Genomic DNA, 20,349 nt, shown 5'->3' on the forward strand with positions numbered 1-20,349 from the left:
CTGTAATCCCAGCACTTTGGGAGGCCGAGGCGGGTGGATCACGAGGTCGAGAGATCGAGACCATCCTGGTCAACATGGTGAAACCCCGTCTCTACTAAAAATACAAAAAAGTAGCTGGGCGTGGTGGTGCGTGCCTGTAATCCCAGCTACTCAGGAGGCTGAGGCGGGAGAATTGCCTGAACCCAGGAGGCGGAGATCGCGCCATTGCACTCCAGCCTGGGTAATGAGCGAAATTCCGTCTCAAAAATAAATAAATAAATAAAATTAAAAGCCCCTCTTTCTCCATAATAAGAGGAAATGAGCAAAGATACAGATACAGTGGCCAAAAGTTGGAAGAAGTGAAGACCTTTGCTGGCTGGGAGATCCAAAGTGACATTGTCTGCTGAGGATGGGTGAGGAGATGGCATGTCCATAGTTCAAGGAGAGTAGAAGTTTTTGAAGAACAGGACATATTCGCAATATTACAAGTGAAATATGAAAGTTCTGTTGCTAAGACTCAGTCTGTTTTCATTTTTAATGTAAAATCAAGGAACAAAGAGAAGTCTAATGCCATGAACAAAAATAAAGACTCATGCCAATAAAATAAATTCGATACATTAAAATATCCCACTCTTAAATTTATGTATTTTGTCCCAAGATATTCGTATTATTTCTTTAACGTTATAAAGTCGCGTTAGATTTCCAATGCTAAGACAGGGAAGGAGAGACCTTTTCATCCCCTTTTTCTGTTGAAAGTTACAACAAAAAAAGAAAACAACAGAGTTAAAGAAAAAGTAACATAAACTCCATGCTTAATCCAACACAAAGACATCTACGATTCTAAATTACAATATTTAAAGAAAAAAAAACTGAGGAATTACAAAGATCTAGGCAGGAAAATGAAAGGCCAAATGTACGCACCTGTGTATGGTGGAAAAAGTGGAGATGATTGATCCAAAGTGAACCAATTCATCACAGAGGAGGATTTCGAGAAAGGCTCACCCATTCGGAGCATAAAGAACTGCAAAAGGTGTAAATTAGGCAGATGGCTGAAAACCGAGATTTGAAGACCTGTTTATGGAGTTATTAGGGCCCAAGTGTCCACCCTAAGCCAGCATCGGGTGGCTGCCTCCCTTCTACAACGCCGGGAGAAATGTGTTTCCAAACAGTGAGTCAGCAAGGCTCCAGACAATGAAGCCACAAGCACCAAGGAGGGCAGCCATAAGGCAATGGGTTGAAAATGAAGATATTACGTGTAAGTCTACACAGTAACTAGTGAGACCCTAAATTTTTCTTAAACCAACCACCTGAACATTAGCAGTGAGAAGCCCCTAGGAGAAAGGTTAGAGGCGATATAAAATTGATACACAGATATTGACATTTGTAGCATCTGAAAGCAAAATACCAGTTTTTTAATCCCATTGCTTTTCAGAAAGCTCACTGATTGGCATGCCATAGCTATGCACACAGAACTCCAATCAGCTTTCTTGGTTCCTGACTCTTGCAGAAGACAAAGATTAACACATATCGAAAGAAAGCCACTGCTGTAGAAGAGAAAGGTCAAAGCACAACAAACCGAATAAAATGGACTTGGAAGAAACAGAGACAATGCAGAGGAAACAAAACATTGAAATACATGAACACTTAATGCTTTCCGATAATTAAGAAGATGTGGTAACCTTGAGATAAAGACATATGTGATAAAAATAGGAAAAAGTACAAAAAAAAAGAAATCGAAGTTAAAACAGCCGAAATTTATTTTTAAAAAGATTTTCTATTTCATTAGCTTTTGGGGTACAAGTGGTTTTGGGTTACATGGATTAATTGAACACTGGTGAAGTCTGAGATTTTAGTCCACCCATCAACCAAATAGTGTACATTGTATCCAAGAGGTAGTTTTAAAAAATCTCTCACTTTCCTTACACCCTTCTACTTCTGAGTCTCCGAAGTCCATTATAGCATTCTGTATGCCTTGGTGTTAAACAGCTGAAATTTTCAAGAAAAATCCAAGAATATTTAACAGATAAGATCAAGAGCATGACCCAGAAAATAGCCTTAAAAAGCAAAGAGGAGGAATGTTTAAACAAAACAGATACAGAAATGGGAACATCAGTATACAACTAGTTGGAACTGAGTGAAAACAAAAATGATAGGAAGTAAATTATCAAAGAAATAACAGAAGAAAAATATCCATAACTGAAGGTTATAAAACCACAGATTAAAGATTTTAAGTATGCTCGGCACAATGAATGTGGAAATAAAACAAACCAAAATCCATCCAGAAAAAACATTTAGTATATGTAGTACTCCATTATTTCCTAGACAATGAAAGTGTCTATTACTAGAGTATATACTGGTCAAAAAACTACTGTTCTCAGTGAAATTATAATGATAACTTCTTTTACCTGAAATAATTTTCTTCACTAAATATGATTTTTAAATTTATCGTAATGCTTCAACACTTCTAGTTTTTATTCCATAATTAGAAATTGTTTCCAGAGAGTACTGGTCTCCCTGTCCAATGTGCTGAATCCTGCTCAGAACAAACATTAATATCCAGTCTGCCCATTTGGGTCTGGCACCCATAACTCATTCTAACATAAATTGGTTGCCAAATTTTAAAACATCCTAATTCCACGGATTCATATTCAAGCTTGAGAAGTTCTTACAACTCCCAGCCTCATCAGATTTTGACTTCTGAAATCATTCACTTTCTTAAAAATCTCATTTCTCGAGAAGGGTCTGAATTTTTTCAAGTTGAGTATTTAGATTACTGAAAAATAGGTGTGAAGGAATTGACTCTATATTTTTTCTTATTATTTAAAAAAATTGACTTTCAATCATATCTACAACAGCAGAGACATTCATTTTTTAAAGTTATGCTACTCAGTAATACTTTTGTTAACATGAAAAACTTTAGCTCACAACTTCTGGATTTCAAACTTAGCTACTTTCATTTGCTTTTTACTAGTATAAGTAGAGCATTAAAAACCCCACATCTTAGTGAGTTTTCTGCTGCTGTAACAGAATAGCATAGTCTAGATAATTTATAGTAAACAGAAATTTATTTCTGGGAGCTGTAAAGTTCAAAATCAAGAGGCTAGACTAGCAAGGGCTTTCTTACAGTATCATTCCATAGCATGTGGGCAAAGAGAGAAAGACACACACACACACACACACACACACAAATATGTCCCTTTATAATGAAACGATTCCCTCATTAACACGCCCACTATTGTAATAACATTATTAATTCATTCATTAGGGCATATTCTTTATGATTGAATAATCTCTGACTACGTCCTACTTCTCAACACTATTGCATTGCAGATTAAGTTTCCCACACATGCTTCAATTTCATTCATCATTGTTTTATAATTTTCATTATAGAGATTTTTCACTTCTTTGGGTAAATTAATTCCCAGGTATTTAATTTTATTTGTGGCTACTGCAAATGGGATTTTTAAAAATTTCTTTTTCACATTGTTCAGTTTGCATATGGAAACGCCACTGATTTTTATATGTAGATTTTGTATCCTGCAAATCTACTGAATTTGTTTATCAGTTCTAATAGTTTTCTTGTGGAGACTTTAGGTTTTTCCAAATATAAGATCACATCTGCAAACAAGGATAATTTGACTTCTGCCTTTCCAATTTAGATGCTCTTTATAGCTTTCTCTTCTCTTATTGCTCTAGCTAGGACTTATGCTGACTAACAGTGGTGACAGTGGGCATCCTTGTTTTTGATGTTAGAGGAAAGGTTTTCGGTTTTTCTCCACTCAGTACGATACTAGCTGTGGGTCTGTTATATATGGCTGTTATCATGTTGAGGTATGTTCCTTCCATCCCCAATTTTTTAGAGTTAATATCATGAAGGGATGTTGAATTTTATAAAATGCTTTTTCAGCATCAATTGAAATTATTACATAACTTTTATCCTTCCTTCTATTGCTGTGATGTATCACATTGATTGATTTGAATATATTGACCTATTTTTACATCCCAGTGATAAATCCTACTTGATCATAATGATCTTTCTAATGTATTGTTTAATTGTATTTGCTATTACTTTGTTGAGAATTTTTGCATTGATATTCATCAGGGATATTGGCCTATAGTGGTTTTTTTTCTGTGTTTTTGTCTGGTTTTGGTATCATGGTAATACTAGCCTTGTAAAATACATTTGGATGTATTCCCTTCTCTATTTCTTGAAATAGAGTGTGTAAGATTCACATTAGTTCTCCTTTAAATGTTTGGTAGAATTCTGCAGTGAAGCCATCAGGTCCCGGGCTTTTCTTTTCTAGGAGAAATTTTATTACGGCTTCAATTTCGTTACTTGTTATTGGTCTGCCCAGGTTTCGGATTTCTTTGTGCTTCAATATCAGGGTGTCGTACGTATCTAGGAATTTGTCCATTTCTTCTAGATTTTCCAATTTATTGGCATATAGTTGCTCATTGTAGCCACTAATGATCCCTTGAGTTTCTGCAGCATCGTTGTAATCCCTCTCCTTTTTCAATCCTGATTGTGTTTATTTTTATCTTCTCTCTTTTATTCTTAGTCTGGCATTGAAGAGCTAGAAATTTAGTGCAGTCTTCACTGTCTGGGCTTATTTGTCGCTGTCCTTCTTGGAAAGGCTTTCCAGACATTTGAAAGGACTCAGGTGTTCTGATCTAAGCTGTTGTGGCTCTAGGGGCCCCCAAGCACAGTAACACTGTGGTTCTTGCAGACTTGTAGAGTGATCACCTTGATGGAAAAAATCCGGGAGAATTCTCTGGATTATCAGGCAGAGAACCTTGTTCTCTTCCTTTACTTTCTCCCAAGCATACAGCATACAGAGTCTCTCTCTCTCTCTCTCTCTCTCTCTCTCTCTCTCTCTCTCTGTTCTGAGCCACCTAAAGCAGGGGCTGGAGTGACACAATCGTCCCTGTGACCACCACCACTAAGACCTGGCTGGGTCAGACCTTTCTGGTCAAGGCCCTGAGGCTCTACTATAAGCAGGTGGCAAAGGCGGCCGGGACTGGACCCTTCCCTTCAGGGCATCGAAGTCCTACGGGCTCCAGTGGGTCCAGAGGTACCATCCTGAAGTGAGGGACTAGAGTCAAAAATCTCAGAAGTCTACCTGGAATTCTACTGCATTGCGGCTGAGCTGGCATTCACACCACGAGACAACATCCTCCCACTCTTCCCGGGGTCTCTTTTGAAGCCACTAGATGCACAGCCTGGGGTGAGTGGAGGGGTGACGCCAGCATTCCCTCGACTTCCCCAGCTGGTGTCTCAATATGTTGCATGCTTCCCCAGTCCACCATCTCTGAGCCGTGTTCAGCGCTAGGACGCTCCTAGACTGCCTTTCAAGTTTAAGGACCCAGAGCCCTTGGCCATGGGTGAGGGGGTTTGCAGGCACCGAAGTTCAGACCACTGGGATTGGCGATTCCCCTGCGGCTGGGGCTGGTTTAAACGCTCCCTCTGTGAGCCAACATCCATTGAGTTTGGTGCGGTTTTCCTTCCAGCTTTAAGAGGACAGCACGCAGCTCAGTGACTCACAATTGCTGTGATCGCTTCCCCTAGCCCCGGAGAGGTTCTCAGGAGCACTGTCACCGCTGGAGATGAGCGAGCCCAGAGGCAGTGATTCGGGATTGCTTTTTCTATGTCTTCAGTGCCTCTTTCAAGGATATGAAGTTAAAAACAGGTATTATGAGTGCTCACCTGATTTCTTGTTCTTATGAAGCTGTTTTTTTCTGTGTAGATAGTTGTTGACTTGGTGTCAAAAACTCCCTTTCTATTCCACGATCTTGCTCCACCTCCACAGATGCCAGGCCCTAAAACATAAATTTTAAAATATACTTAATGTCTTCATTTTCCATGGTTGATAACTCTTTCTCTACAGTACGTCAAAATTTGACCCTTTTTAATACCCATTTCTACCACCCATATGCATAACTTCATCCGTCCATGTCTAAATTGGTGAATAATCTCTCCTTACTGGTTCCTCTGTGTCTCATTTCTTTTTCTGTCTCGTCTGAACCTATATCTCACTAAGAGCATCTATCTATCAGTTCCTGTCTTAAAAATATATACTGTATATAATAAAATTTGGGCAAAGAATATCAGTAGACCATTCACAGAACAGGAAATCTAATGGCAATAAATATTTGATCTAATCATGGAAATGCAAACTAAATGAAAATTACAAACTATTAGAAAGAGGAAAAAGGAAAAAGTCTTATTCAAAAGTGTTTTGTACGATAGCATTGGCAACATTTTAAAAGTCTAACAATACTCTATTGGGGAAAACATTGAGAATATTCTGCAATCCAGACATTCTATTTCGGAGTATATGCCCCAGAAAAGTTAACAGATCTCTGCACAAGGAGACACATACAAGAATATTAATTGTACCTGTGTTGTAACAATAAAAAATTTAAAGACTTATTGTAAGTTAGAGAAGTGTAAGTTTTATCAATATAGTGAAATTATATTAAAAAAATTTAAAGGTATTGATTCTGGTAAGAATCAGGAAGGATAAATCTTAGGGACACAGAAGCAATCAATAGTATAGTACAATTTAAGTACATTTAAAAATAGAAAATAGCTGGGCGCGGTGGCTCAAGCCTGTAATCCCAGCACTTTGGGAGGCCGAGGCGGGTGGATCACGAGGTCGAGAGATCGAGACCATCCTGGTCAACATGGTGAAACCCCATCTCTACTAAAAATACAAAAAAAAATTAGCTGGGCGTGGTGGCGCGTGCCTGTAGTCCCAGCTACTCAGGAGGCTGAGGCAGGAGAATTGCCTGAACCCGGGAGGCGGAGGTTGCGGTGAGCCGAGATTGCGCCATTGCACTCCAGCCTGGGTAACAAGAGCGAAACACTGTTTCAAAAAAAAAAAAAAAAAAAGAAAAAAGAAAATAAAACTCTGCTTATGAAATCATATGCATATGGAATGGATGGACACACACAAATCCGTGATAGTGGCTATATTTAGAGAAAAAGAAAATACATAAACCTGGGGTCATAGCTTAAGCAAATATTAGCTTCATCTGTAGTACTTATTTCAAAAATTGGAACAGAAATATGATAACATTTAGGGGTTAAGTCATTAGCGTAATTTAATTTTGTACATTTTCTCCACCTGTTTAAACCTTAACCAAATTACTGAAAATAAATGAAATTTAATTTAAGATGTAAGCTAATGCTTTATAAAATTCTTTTATTCTAAAAGCATTGAGAGATTTTAAAAATATGTATTGGTTTATTTAAAATATTACTCTATTTCACATATGTATCTACATAGCTCACATATATATGTGACTGCATGCATGCGTATATAATAGTGGAGGTTTTTTTTGTTTTTGTTTTTGTTTTTGAAATGGAGTCTTGCTCTGTCACCACGCTGGAGTGCAGTGGCGCAATCTTGGCTCACTGCAACCTCTGCCTCCTGGGTCAAGCAATTGAACCAAGTAGCTGAGACCACAGCCTCCCTAGTAGCTGGGACCACAGGGGTTTGCCACCGCACCCCGCTAATTTTTTTGTATTTTTAGTGGAAATGGGGTTTCATCGTGTTGGCCAGGATGGTCTCGATCTCTTGACCTCGTGATACAATAGTGTTTTATATATACATATTTTAATATTACGTGTGTGCATGTTTATGTAAACATCTCTACTGATCAGAAACAGAACCTACCCGTAAAGCAGAGAGGGGTTCAAGCCAAAGGCCTGTTGGATTTGGTGACGGAAGTAAGCTCTGGGAATAAAGCATCCGGCCCGGTAAGGTGCAGGAACAAAATGTGTTTCACACAAAATTATAGAGAACCTGAGCCAGGTTTACTACTTGAAGCCAAAAACTAGGGAGGGGCTGCTGTATTTGTAAAAGGAGGCTTAAAATAAAATTGTTCAAAGGTAGCCTAAGGCTACAACTTAAATGAAGTTTCAGGTCTATGGATTACTGAGGTCATAGACACAACAACAAAATTGTAAATTATATTGCAATTCTAACCACAGAAAATGAACTCCAAAATGCCATTATACAACTTAGTTCTGAACAAACGGTCCAAAACACCAGGTGGAGAAAATTACAAACTGTTAGAAGAAAAAGGAAAATGTCTCATTCTAAAAAGGCCTGCAAAGCAAAACACTTGAAAAATTGTGATGCAGAGAAAGATAGGTAAAAAAATAATATAAATTCACTCTGGATAAAAATGTTACAAAGCAATCTAGCAAAAATAAAAGAGTTTGGAAAAGATAAACTAGACATCATTAAAATAAAATCTAAAAACGTTTAGTTTTTATCACAGTAAATGGGGTAGAATGTAGACTAAATACAGTCAAAGTGAAAATTAGAGAAACGATGGATTGTTCTGCGGAATTCATTCAGAATGCACTGCAGAAAGAAAACTTAAAAATTAAAAGAGTTGGGCCGGACGCGGTGGCTCACGCCTGTAATCCCAGCACTTTGGGAGGCCGAGGGTGGATCACGAGGTCAAGAGATCGAGACCAACCTGGTCAACATGGTGAAACCCCATCTCTACTAAAAATACAAAACATTAGCTGGGCATGGTGGCGCGTGCCTGTAATCCCAGCTACTCAGGAGACTGAGGCAGGAGAATTGCCTGAACCCAGGAGGCGGAGGTTGCGGTGAGCCGAGATCGCGCCATTGCACTCCAGCCTGGGTAACAAGAGCGAAACTCCGTCTCAAAAAAAAAAAAAAAAAAGAGTTGTTGTTAAAATATGTAAAGGAGAGATTGAAACACGTTCCTAATTGAACCTCCATAAAAACGGTGTTTGGATTCATAATAAGCTTCAATTGTACCTTCAATTGTTAAGACGAAACAAAGACAACTTCAGAAAGAGAGAGTGTTTTATTCCTACCCTGCTCCTAATTGAATTAGGATATTACATTAGGACATAATTAAGCAATTAGAAAAGTAAATCTGTAAGGAACGCAAAGGTTAAGATAAACATTGGGGGGGCACAGACAATAAGAAAATGATCTGATAAACTTAATAAATGAATACCTATGATATTAGCATTTTTGGTTTAAATCTAAATTAAAACCTGCATCCTAAAGAAAAATAAGATCTAGAGGCATAATATATAACAGGTAGTAAAGGATAAATAAGATTGTCATTCAGGAAGAAGACATGAATGTTAAATAGCTATAGATTTACTTTTTAGTGTTCTAGTTAAATTTGAAAGTTTAAAATATAAGGATAGCCCTTAAAAATATAGAAAAATCTTACTTGAAAAACAATCAGGAGAAAGAAAAAATGTTTAATGTTACCAATCCGTAAAAAAATCAGTGGAAGAGTTAACACAGCAGCAGAAAAAGGTAAACAGAGAGACAAAAAAAAATAAAGATTTTTTTAAACAAAAGTAAAAATAAAATTAGTTTAAAAATTAGTCTCAAATATTAATAGTAATAAACGCAAATGAAATAATTCCATCTATTAAATCACAGAGATGATCTGATTGAGATCTAGGAGAAAAAAATACAGGTGTAAGCTACTATAAGTGACACATGAAAAAGTCACACAGAAAATAAAAGTACAAAAAATACATATTCCAGATATTTATTAACCAAAATAAAGCTGGTATATCAACTCAACATCAAATAAAATTGAATTAAATGCACAAACATCACAGGAAATTAAGATAAGTACTGTATACCAAAAGCAACAACCTAACAGGAAGATATAACAAGCATTTAATATTGATATGGTTTGTCTCTATTCTCCAGCCAATCCCATGTTGACTTGTAATTCCCAGTGTTGGGGAAGGAACCTGGTTGGAGGTAATTGAATCATGGGAGCAATTTTCCTCATGCTATTCTGGTGATAGTAAGTGAGTTCTCACAAGATCTGATCGTTTAAAAGTGTGTGACACATCTTCCCTCACTGGAGCTCTCTTCTGCTGCCGTGTGAAGGTTATTGCTTCTCCTTCCACCATTATTGTAAGTTTCCTGAGGACTCCCAGTCATACTTCCTGTTAAGCCTGTGAAATTGTAAGTCAATTAAACCTCTTTGTTTCATAAATTATACAGTCTAAGGTAGTTCTTTTTACAGTATGAGAATGAACTAATACAAATGTTAACCTATAAAAAGGCCTGAAATTTCATTAAACAAATACTATCTGAATTAAATACAAATTTTTCAAATCCCAAATACTGGTGGCATATTTTTGAACACTTGTCAGAAATTAATATACCAAGCACATTAAAAATTAGTAAATTTACAGAATTTTTGACTGTCCAAATATAATTGATCAACTAAAAAATTCTGCACCCAACACAGAATATATAGTCTTTTCAACATCGAATGTTTTCTAAATTTGACTGCAAACTAGGTCACAAAGAATCAACAACTATCAAAGAAATAATATTATATGAACAACTTTCTCTAAACCCAGTTAAAAGATGTTCCTATTTGTTTGTAGGATCTAAAAATCAAAATAGGTCTGGGTGTGATGGCTCATACCTGTCGACCCAGCACTTTGGGAGGCTGAGGTGGGCAGATAGCTTGAGCCAAGGAGTTAAAGACTAGCCTGGGCAACATGGTGAAACCCTGTCTATAATTTTTTAATTAAATTAAAATTTAAAAAATAAAGCACGGAAGTGGCTCACACCTGTAATCCCCACACTTTGGGAGGTCGAGGCGGGTAGATCACGAGGTCAACAGATCGAGACCATCCTGGTCAACATAGTGAAACCCCATCTCTACTAAAAATACAAAAATTAGCTGGGTGTGGTGGCGCGTGCCTGTAATCCCAGCTACTCGGGAGACTGACGCAGAAGAATTGCTTGAACCTGGGAGGTGGAGGTTGCAGTGAGCCGAGATCACGCCACTGCACTCCAGCCTGGCACCTGGTGAACAAGACTCTGTCTCAAAAAAAAAAAATAACAATAAGAATAAATAAATAAATATAAAAACAATTGAATTCATGGAGACAGAGAATAAATAGAAGGATGGTTACCAGAGCCTGGGAAAGGTAATGGGCAGCTGTGGGGGCGGTGGGAAGAATTGGTGGTTACAAAAAAAAAAAGTAGAAAGAATGCATAAGACCTAGTATTTGATAGCACAATAGAGAGACTATAATAATAGTAAGTAATAATTTAATCATGCATTTTAAAATAACTTAACAAGTAAAATTGGTTTGTAACACAAAGAAAAAATGCTTGAGGGAATGGATACCCAATTTTCCATGATGCAATTATTATACACTACATGCCTGTTCCAAAATATCTCATGTATTCCATAAATATATACACCTACCAGGTACCACAAAAATTTAAAATTACAACTTTTTAAAATAAAAATAAAATAAAACAGTTCCCAATGATTAAAAAATAGTTTTTAAGATTTATGTTTGTGCACTAAGAACTATAGTTCTAAGTAATTCATGGGCTAAAGAGGAAATCACATGGGAAGTGACAAAATATTTAGACTTGGAAAATAAAAGCACTACATTTAAAAAATTTAGGAGGTTGCTAAAGAATACATATAGATCAACCTTAAGCCTTGAAATATTTCTACTATAAAATAAAAGTGTTTTAAAATAATGGGTTAGATATTCAAATTAAGAGGCTGAAAGAAAAACAGAGAGTACTTAAAGTTTTTTAAAAAAGAAATAATATAAGTAAGTGTAGAGAATAATAAAAAGAAAACAAAGGGATAAGAGAGAAGATTTATAAACCAAGAATGCATTACCCATTAGAAAAATGCACAAATAAAAATATTAGGAATATTGGCCAGGCTTACACCTGTAATACCAGCACCTTGGGAGGCCAAGGTGAGTGGATCACTTGAAGTCAGAAGTTCACCCAGCCGAATCAACATGGAGAAACCCTATCTCTACTAAAAATATAAAAAAATTAGCCAGGCATGGTCGTGGGCACCTGTAATCCTAGCTACTTGAAAGGATGAGGCAGAATAATCACCTGAACCCAGGAGGTGGAGATTGCATTGAGCTGAGATCATGCCACTGCACTCCAGCCTAGGCAGTAGAGTGAGACTCAGTCTTAAAAAAAAAAAATTAGTAATATTAAAAGGTCATTGAGACAGATAGAACAGACATGAAAGCTATAAGCAGACAGTAATATAAACCTTACAGAACTATGTTTTATAAATAAAATTGATATTATTATAAAAATGAAATTAATTAAAGAAGATACAAAGAACTTGAAAAGTATATAGCACTAAAGAAAATAATCATTACTCATTTCTCATTAGTCAAAAGTCTTCTCAACAACCTATAGAATAGAGGAGGATATTTGCAAGTCATATATCTGATAATGCTTTGATATCCGGAATATATAAAGAACTCTTGCTGGGCACAGTGGCTCACACCTGTAATCCCAGCACTTTGGGAGGCTGATGCAGGCGAATCATGAGGTCAAGAGATCGAGACCATCCTGGCCAACATGGTGAAACCCCGTTTCTACTAAAAATACAAAAATTAGCCGGGCATGGTGGCACGCGCCAATGGTCCTAGCTACTTGGGAGGCTGAGGCAGGAGGCCGAACCCAGGAGGCAGATGTCACAGTGAGCCGAGATTGCGCCACTGCACTCCAGCCTGGCGACAGAGCAAGACCCCGTCTCAAAGAAAAAAACAAAAACAAAAATAAATAGAAAAACCTCTTATTATTCAACAACAAAGACAAACAATCTAATTTTAAAATGGACTAAGAATTATTTAAATATTTAACCAAAAATGATATACAAATAGCCAACAAGGACAAGAAAAGCTGTTCAGCATCGTCTACCATTTAAAAAAATGCGAATCAAAACCAAGATGTGATACGACTTCACACTCACCAGCATGGCTTTAATCAAGAAAATGGAAAAATAACAAGTGTTGGCAAGGAGCTGAAAAAACTGGAACCTTACACATGGCTGATAGTAACATATAAGGATGTCATTGCTGTGGATAACATACTGACTGTTCTTGAAAATGTAAAACATACAATTACCCTATGACCCAACAATTCCACTCCTAAGTATATGCCCAAGAGAAATGAAAATATGTGTCCACACTGTATTCATCTGCAGTGCTAACTACTCAAGAGGCCGAGGCAGGAGGATCACTTCAGCCCTGGAGTTTGAGGCTGCAGTGAGCTATGTTCATGACAGTGCACTGCAGCTTGGGTGACAGAGCAGGACCCCATCTCTCTTGAAAAAAGAAAAAGAAACCAAGACAGCATGTGTTCATACAGAAACTCGTAACAGGATTATTCATCATAGCCCGAAATAGCAGGGCTCGAATGTCCATTAATGAATAAATGACTAAACAAATTGTGATATGTTACAAAGAACGAAACATTACTTAATCATAAAAAGGAATAAATTACTGGCACATGGTACAACTTGAATAAACCTCTAAAACATTATGTTAAGTGAAAGAATCCAGACACGAAAGGTCACATAGTATTTGATTCTTTTTATACGATCTATCAATTATAGGCAATCCATAAAAACAGAAGGCATATTAGAGGTTACTGGAGGCTGTGGAGAGAGGGAAATGGGGAGTAATTACTTAATGGATTATGGGGTTTTTTTTATGAAGCTTGGAAAAATTTTTGAAGCCAAAGAGAACTAGTTGTTGTACAACATTGTGAATGCACTAAACACCACTGAATTGTACCCTAAATACTACTAAATTGCACTTTAAAATGGTTGATTGTATGTTATGTGGTTTTCACCTCAAAAAAAGGAATCTTCCCCATAGAAACACCAGGAAAAGTTAACTTTACATGAGAGATTTAGAGAACCATGTACGAAAAACCTTATACAGTAAGTAATCTCTGTATAATAAAAACTAATTCATTGAATAAGGAGGAAAAGCTACAAATGTATTTTATGAGGCTAGAAAATTTTAATGCAACACCAAGTTGGGACCGTACAATAAAAGAAAGTTATAGAGTAAACTCATTTCTAACACATCAGTAGAGAAAATATTATTATATTCAATACAGTTGTTTATTAAACATCTGCATTATCACTATAACAATGCCTTCAGAAGGCTCATCAGTCAACTTGACACATCAAGTTGACACTATAGAATCAGTGTTCTTGAAGACAGTTCACTAAAATTTAAAATTTACCCAAACCAAACACAATTTTAAAAGAGATAATTTTTTTAAAGGTAGGGGAGTGAAGGAACATCTTGGTGTTACGGTTCAGACAAAAATGTCTAACCAAGTGTAACCGAAATTCCGCGAAGAGAGGAGTCTACCCTGTGAGGTTCTCATATCTATTTTTTCTTGCATGTCCTTGAAGCTGCTTTTTCAGAATTTCAGTAGAACCATCTTCCTGGGGCAAATTGAGAAGAATGTTACTTAGATGAGTGACAGTCTGCTGGTCGCCAGGTTGCAAGGGTTACTTTTTAATCTCCATTCTTTACTATCCATTCTAGAGTCTCCTTACCTGTTCTTGATAGCCTAACCCATGACATGATCCAGACTTCAGCCCTAAGAGTCCTGGGTCCATGGTTTTCACGTCCTTCTCAGACTAGGGTGCTGCATTCATTCATTTACTTTCAAAATTAGGCAAGAGAGTACCAACAGGTAGCCACATAGTTCCCTCTGTGCCAAACATGTTGACAACTATGATCTGTTTCTACCCGTAGAATGTTTCTTTTTTTAGACATGAGATCTCCCAGGTTGAAGATGGAAGGCAAGCTATCCTCCCACCTCAGCCTCCTGAGTAGACAGGACAACACGTTCATGTCACCATGCCTGGCTAATTTAAAAAAAAAAAAAAAAAATATATATATATATATATATATATATATATATATATATATATATGTATATTTTAGAGACAGGGTCTTGCTATATTACCCAGGCTTTTCTCGAAATCTGGCCTTGAGCAATTCCCCTGCCTGAGCCTCTCAAAGCACTGAAACTACAGACATGAGCCACCATATCTGGCCTACCTCTGACACCAGATGAGTGAGGTTCTCCTCCCACGATCAATTCTCCAACTCTCTGTGCACTAGCTGAGTGCTCTACAATTTAATTCCATTGTGCTGCTGACTTCTTAAGAGTTAGCATCAGATCTCCCAGGTTAAGGGCTCCGTACTGCAAGACCGCCCCCACTTCTGATATCAGTCACAAGTCCCAGACCCTGGGGCTTTTTTCCAACCAACTAAAAATTCAAAAGGTTTTCACACCTCCTTCCTCATGTTCAGGAATTTGCTAGAATACCTCACTTACTATGCCTTACTCTCTATCCTGGTTTGACAAATAATACAATTCAGGAGCAGCGGATGAAAGAGACATAGGCCAAGATTTGTGGAAAGGACTGCAGAGCTTCTATGGTGTCTTTATATGAGCCACCCTCCTGTCACCTCCGTGAGTTTGTTCACCAACCTGGAAGCTCTCAAAACCCCGAGTTTTGGGGGTTTTATGGAGGTTTCATTAGGTAGGCATGATTGATGATTCACCATCTTCTGGAGTTCTTGCCAGGGTGTTATTAATAATTTACATAACCCAGAAAATTATCATTTTTTTTTCTGGCCCCCTTCATCAATCCAATGTGTTTCCCCCCAGTTCCTGAAGATATCTACTGGCTAGATCTTGTAGCATTTTGGGGGTATAGTCCATTTTATATCTCATTAAGACCAGCACTCATCAGGTGGGCTTTGCTGTAACAAGGCAATTATAGCTCAAACGGCTACGAAGGAGTGTGGGGTAGATCCCAAAGAAGACACATGCTGGCTAGAGGGAGAGAGTCTTCTGCTTTATCTCAAATCCCAGGCAACGAGAGAATTACAATTCTTAGTAAGAAGTGGTGGGCCGATTCTAAAGGCCCAAAGGGTTTAGGGAAATCTGAGACTCAAGATGTTCAAGGGCATAAATCCAGATGTTCCTATCCAATATATTAAGATTCTTTTCTTGGCCTCCCAAAATGCCGGGATTATAGATGTGAGCCCCATGCCTGGCAAGATTTTTGGGTTTTGTTTTTTGTTTTTTATTTTTTATTTTTGAGATGGAATCTTGCTCTGTGGTCCAGGCTGGAGTGCAATGGCAGACCAGTCTCAACTGGGAGTTTAACCTTCTAAAGAATGAGTGGCAAATGGAATTTCTATTTCTAGGTCCTTGAGGAATCGCCACACTGTCTTCTACAATGGTTGATCTAATTTACCCTCCCACCAACAGTGTAAAAGTGTTCCTATTTCTCCACATCCTCTCCAGTGTCTGTTGTCTCCAGATTTTTTTAACGATCACCGTTCTAACTGGCGCGAGATGGTTTCTCAATGTAGTTGTGATTTGCATTTCTCTAATGACCAGTGATGACCCAACAATCCCATGTTCTCACTCATAGGCGGGTGTTGAACAATGAGAACACATGGACACAGGGAGGGGAGCATCACACACTGGGGTCTGTTGGGGGGAAATGGGGCAGGGACAGCAGGGGGTGGGGAGTTGGGGAGAGATGGCATGGGGAGAAATGCCAGATATAGGTGAAGGGGAGGAAGGCAGCAAATCACACTGCCACGTGTGTACCTATGCAACAATCTTGCATGTTCTTCACATGTACCCCAAAACCTAAAATGCAATAAAAAAAAATGAGTGGCTCAGCCATTCAAGCTCTCAGCCAGGTTCTCCGTTTTTTTTACCCTACCCGCACAGGTTGGAACCTCCTTGTGTGCCTCCATGTAAGCTCTCTAAATAATCTTGGTTTTTCATAATCTGTATTCAGGGCATCCGTTGGGCTTAGCAATAGACGCACAATTTTTTGTTGCTTGTTTCTATTTCACCCGTATGCCTCAAATGCCTGATATACGGAACCGACTAGTGGATTCTCTTATACTGCAATACCATCCCGATGTACCGCCAGTAAAACATTTGATGACTGGATGGTTGTAGCAGGGTTCTTTGTGATTCACCTACTACCAGAGTTGTGGTTTTCATTGCCGGCAAAGTGGCAGGTAATCTGGCTCCAGAACTCCATCTTAGCACTTGTTTTCTTAATCCGCTCTTGGTATCCACTTTACAGCTGGGTTTCCTAGAAAAAAGATGCTAAGACACGGTTTAGGTGTTTACTAAAGTGTATACTTGAAATCAGTACTGGTGGAGCAGAAGTGAGAAGAGGGAGAAACAGGACCAGCGACCGTGCTGGCTAAGCCATGAGGAGCTCTGGAACTAGCACACCTTTAAGACTGTCCCCTGTTGGAACAAGATGGCAACGCCTTTACCAGTCACTGGACTTGTCTTTCCCCAGCCCTGGAGGCAGCATGGCATTGTGTGAAGTGGGTTGCTGAGGGCATTCCTGATGGGAGTGACAGCTGAAGCTTGTCTGCTGACAGCATTCTCACAGCCCGGGCAATAGGCTTTGCACATCTGACATCTTCCTTGAGGTGTCAGGTTCATAGGTAAGGATAACCTACATTTCTGTGACTTCTGTTATCTGGGTAATATCTACAGATCTGGGTGGTGAGACTCAGCAGCCACTACAATGTCCCAAACCAAACTCTTAAAATCAACCAACACCCTCCACCATCCCTGGGATGCAAGGCTGGTTCAACATACACAAATCTGTAAACGTAATCCACCACATAAACAGAACCAAAGACAAAAATCACATGATTATCTCAACAGATGCAGAGAAGGCCTTCGACAAAATTCCACAGCTCTTTATGCTAAAAACTCTCGATAAACTAGGTATCGATGGAAAGTATCTCAAAGTAATAAAAGACATTTATGACAAACCCACAGCCAATATCATACTGAATGGGCAAAAACTGGAAGCATTCTCTTTGAAAACTGGCACCAGACAAGGATGCCCTCTCTCACCACTCCTCTTCAACATAGTATCGGAAGTTCTGGACAGAGCAATCAGGCAAGAAAAAGAAATAAAGTGTATTCAATTAGGAAAAGAGGGAGTCAAATTCTCTCTATTTGCAGATGACATGATCATGTATTTAGAAGATCCCATTGTCTCAGCCCAAAACCTCCTTAAGCTGATAAACAACTTCAGCAATGTCTCAGGATACAAAATCAATGTGCAAAAATCACAAGCATTCCTGTACACCAATAACAGACAAATAGAGAGCCAAAGCATGAGTGAACTCCCATTCATAATTTCTACGAAGAGAATAAAGACTTGGAACCAACCCAAATGCCCATCAAAAGTCGACTGGATAAGGAAAATGTGGCACATATATACCATGGAATACTATGCAGCCATAAAAAAGGATGAGTTCATGTCCTTTGCAAGGACATGGATGAAGCTGGAAACCATCACTCTCAGCAAACTGACACAAGAACAGAAAACCGAACACTGCATGTTCTCACACATAAGTGGGTGTTAAACAATGAGAACACATGGACACAGTGAGGTGAGCATCACACACAGAGGCCTGTCGGGGGGGTGGAGGGTCTAGGGGAGGGCTGGGAGGGAGTGGGGGCATGGGGGAGGGATAACATTAGGAGAAATACCTAATGTAGATGACAGGGGGATGGATGCAGCAAACCACCAAGGCACCTGTATACCTTTGTAACAAATCTGCACGTTCTGCTTATGTAACCCAGAACTTAAAGTATAATTTTAAAAAAAGAAAACTAATAAATAAATAAATAAAAACCTTTTCACATCTCCTACAAGGCTTTGAATTATTCCATCTCCAGCCTCAGCCCTGGCCCTCTCTCTATCACTCATCATTCCTCAGCCATGGTGGAATTCTTTCAGCTCCTGGAAGCTGCTAAGCATTTCCCTGCCATAAATAAAACATTCACCATGTTTGTCAACACACTGGTTTTTGCCTGGCAAAGCCCTTATCATCCTTCAGGTATCAGTGTTAATGTTACCTTCTCGGAGCGCTTTTTCTTAAGTCACAGTGACCTTCTTTTGTGGCTTGCTAGCATTTCTAATATTCTTTTATATTAATAGAAATTCCAAGTATGTAGTAACACTTGCATTGTGAAACGTGCTTCCCCAAAGTAAATACCAGAACTCAACTTCCAAGCTCCATTGCTCCACTACAGCTGGAGTACAAGTCTGTGAGCCAGGATCTGCCAGTCAGTTGCAACAGAGTTTAACCTTCCACTGAGAAGGGGCTGGAGCCAGTCTCACTAGTACTCACTTTTCAGAAAGCAGGTGGTGGAGATGACAAGCTATTCTGGGCAGTAAGGGTGGAGATTCTGACAGCCCACCCTGAGCATCACTGGTAGGGTGGGGGATTTGTGAAAGTTGTAATTTCAGAGCCAAGTGGTGGTGGCTACGCTGCTTTTGCTGGAGCAGAGACCCTGGAGTATGTGTGAATATTGTTCCTCGTTCCCCGATCGTCTCAGAGACGCTGTAACTCACCTTTTACATGTTGATGAATTAATTTTCTGCTAGAACAAACCACAGTGGATTCCATTGTTTGTAACTACAACCTGACATGTATAATTTCCCATATTTAGTCTATTATTCTCTTATCATACAACTTTTACAACTTTTTGTTTCCTTTATTGTATTAGCACAAATTATAGTGGGTGGGGGGAGATCAGGGAGGGGTGTGCGTGTGTGTGTGTGTGTGTGTGCGTGTGTGTGTGCGTGTGTGCGTGTGTGTGTGTGCGTGTGTGTGTGTGTGCGTGTGTGCGTGTGTGTGCGTGTGTGTGTGCGTGTGTGTGTGTGTGCGTGTGTGTGTGTGTGTGCGTGCGTGTGTGTGTGTGCGTGTGTGTGTGTGTGTGTGTGTGTGCGTGTGTGTGTGTGTGTGTGTGTGTGTGGTGTCTGCCTGTCTACCAGGTTACACGCCCCTTGAGGGAAGGGCCTCTGTATTATTCATTCATCACTGGACATCAGGCCTCTAGTCCATTCATTCAGTAAACTTTATAGAACCTTTCATGTGTGGTAGAATATGCACTAAGAATACAGCCTCAATAAGATGCAATTCCTCCTCTCAAAGTGCTCACATCATAGTTGGGAGGATAAATCGTTAAAATCTAATATGGTGAATACACCGATAAAAATTGCAAAGGGTTCTTATAAGGTCACAAAGGAGGAGCATCTCATATAACCTCCAGGGAAAGGGAGATAAGGCTTTAAAAAAAAAAAGGTAGAAAAACAGGGAGTGGAGGAGCAGGAAACACACTAAGAAGAATTCTTGGAAAATGCAATGCCAGTGCTTCAAAGCGTGAGCAGAAGTCTGAAAGGTGAAAGGAGGGGCGGCGGGGAATCCTGTTGAAAAAGTTGATTCCCGGCAAAGGAGACAGGTCCCACAGTAATGAGCAGCCTGGTGGAGGGAGGGGGAGTTTTCACAAAAGGGAAGCAGGAGAGACGGGGCAGGCATGCCGGAGCTGGGAAGGTTGGCAATGGCCTGGACTCATGTTCCACTGGAGATTCCTAAAATTATGGAAAAGGCTTAGAAGAGAATTAAAAAAAAAAAATCAAGCT

The 20,349-nt window shown here is 38.9% G+C and overlaps 1 long non-coding RNA gene across 1 annotated transcript in view; it reads right to left on the reverse strand.

Moving 5' to 3' along the window:
• Window positions 1-20,349, reverse strand: part of LOC141585312 (uncharacterized) — a 400,044-nt gene that overhangs the window by 12,276 nt on the left and 367,419 nt on the right. Inside the window, exon 5 of the long non-coding RNA XR_012518694.1 lies at window positions 5,684-5,796. This is a non-coding gene — a long non-coding RNA (uncharacterized LOC141585312). The remainder of the gene's footprint in view (window positions 1-5,683; window positions 5,797-20,349) is intronic.

Source organism: Saimiri boliviensis, chromosome 8, assembly GCF_048565385.1.
Source record: "Saimiri boliviensis isolate mSaiBol1 chromosome 8, mSaiBol1.pri, whole genome shotgun sequence".
In the NCBI taxonomy this organism is placed as follows: domain Eukaryota; kingdom Metazoa; phylum Chordata; class Mammalia; order Primates; family Cebidae; genus Saimiri; species Saimiri boliviensis.